Source organism: Octodon degus, unplaced genomic scaffold, assembly GCF_000260255.1.
Source record: "Octodon degus isolate 3935 unplaced genomic scaffold, OctDeg1.0 scaffold00072, whole genome shotgun sequence".
Classification (NCBI taxonomy): domain Eukaryota; kingdom Metazoa; phylum Chordata; class Mammalia; order Rodentia; family Octodontidae; genus Octodon; species Octodon degus.
This window is the reverse complement of record NW_004524648.1, coordinates 12,071,180-12,073,395: the sequence shown is the minus strand read 5'-3', so window position 1 is coordinate 12,073,395 and position 2,216 is coordinate 12,071,180. Positions and strand designations below refer to the sequence as shown.

At 39.9% G+C, this 2,216-nt stretch overlaps 1 pseudogene; it reads right to left on the bottom strand.

The window, feature by feature from the left end:
• LOC101562619 overlaps nucleotides 1-1,867 on the bottom strand; it is a 22,835-nt pseudogene extending 20,968 nt beyond the window's left edge.
• Between the last annotated feature and the right edge of the window lie 349 nt (nucleotides 1,868-2,216).

Here is a 2,216-nt window from a genome sequence, read left to right as displayed (position 1 = left end):
CAGTACGTATTTAGAAGATCAGAATGACAGACATTCCAAGCCTGACATCATGTATTAAATGGCAATAGGTACCTGGAAATAAATGCTGCTGTTGGAGTTGGGCTGTATGTTTCACTCTTTCTCTGTAGTATGTAGGATTGTCAGGTAGGCTTGGCTGAGATTTAAAGGCTTCAGGCAAATCTGAAAGAAGAAAACATCTTTTATGACTTTATCCCTCGCTAATAGTATAGCCTGTATTAGGTGATCTCTAAATTTTATTTAACCTGCTATAAGTGAGTGAAACACTGCAAAGTTTCTAGACTTATTGTCACACTTACCAAAGCTCCAAGAGCCCTAGCTGTGATAATTCAATGGATTGCTCCCCACTGAATATAATGCTCCTTCTTCTGTGTTTAATATCTCTTTGTTTGGCTTATAGTGGAGATGAAAAGAAATTTCTATTTAAATTCTCTAATCATGTGTTTGATAGCTCTTCACTAACCCAACAGAAAGGAACCTCACTTGACAGCTGCTGCCTTTCAGAGTTGGACTCATGTTTATCCAAGATACAAAGAAATCATGATTATGAAACTATGGAAAATTCTAATTAGAGAATATTAAGTGATACATATGTACATGAAATCATCATTCATATTATATTTGATTTTGTCTTTTCCTCACCTATGAAAATTCTCCCACATATAAAAATATAGAGGTTGAAAAAGCCAACATCAGCTCAGAGTTATGGAAAACAAAGGAAGACATGGAAGTGCCCCAGAGGAAGGAGAGGCAGGGAAGGAGCACTTTCCCTCGTACCTGGACTAGTGTCCACCATCTTTGCTACCCATTCATTCATGCTCAGTCTGACAATTTCCTGCTTTTCATTTACCATCCAAGAAACAGGATCTTCCGAGAACACCACACAGCAGAAAGGCTCGACTTTGACAACAATGAGATAACCATATAATTCTTCATTTTTAAATACATCTATAACTTTGATTTCATAGAAAACTTGTGCATCAGTGGAGCAAAAATGGAAGACTGGCAACTTGGAAATTGCTTGTGCTATCATTCTTTGCAGAAAGTCGGGGTCAATATTTTCTTTTGCACATCCCAGGACTCTCCTACTCTTATCATGCACTCCAATAAAAAGATAGCCCCCTCCAGTGTTGGCAAAGGCAGGGATGTACTCTTGAATTACTCTTTTTACATATTCTTGGGTCTTTTGTGTGGAGAACTGTTTAAACTCTACAGAATGAGACTCGGGAAAAGGCAGGATGTGACCATATTCAATCTTGTTGGTGTGAAAAACTTGGAAAGCAGGATTTGGTTCCAAGATTTCTTGATGCATAACTCTGAGGATTTTACTATGTTCTGATTCTTCCTTGGTGAGAGTATTCTGCGCCTTCCTTTTCTGAATCTTCAGGCAATCGTATGCCTGCCTCGAGTCCAAGCAAATCACAGAGGTACCAGATCTGCGGTACAGGGAAGAACTCACGCTGCAAATGCAGGGCTTGGTGCAATTGTCTTCAGGTAGAGCACCACTGCTCCAAGATTTAACAAAAATGTGGAAAAGCCTTCCTTGTTTCTGAGTCTCAAAGAAATCCTGAAGAACATCTGAAGATGGAATCAGCTCTCTCAAGGCCTGCTCCAAGTCCAAGCCCAGCTCCAGAGGATGGTCAGCCTCATTTGCTATTTCCATCCGAATCACTCCTCCTCCTGAGTTTAACAAAGCACACGCAGCCTGCACAACTTTCTTTTTCTCTTTATTCTTCTGAGTTTTCTGCAGCTTTTGCCTGTACTCTTCACCAAGGGTCACTTTTCCTACATGGATGACCAGATCTGGCTGGGATGGTTGCACCAGGAGTGAGCAGTCATCTGTCTGCATGTTGATCCCAGAGCTGAAAGTATTGAAACATTTGTTTCAGTTTTAGTATAAAGTTAATTGCTTTACACAGTGAATCAATTTTCTCATCATCAGAAAATATTTAGGTTGTATTTAATGTGTTTTTAGGCAAAACAATAAAGGAACAAATCAGACAGCTTAGGTGGTGAATGCAAAATATGTGAGAGTTAGTGAAATTAAAGTAACTGGTGAGATTGAGAAACGATATTCAAGGGTGGGGCAGTGGCTCATTGGTAGACCTCTTGCCTTGCTTGCACAAGGCCCTGGGTTCTATTCTCAGCTCTCCTCTGCCTTGAAAAAAGCAGAAATGATATTCAGAAAACTGGGGATG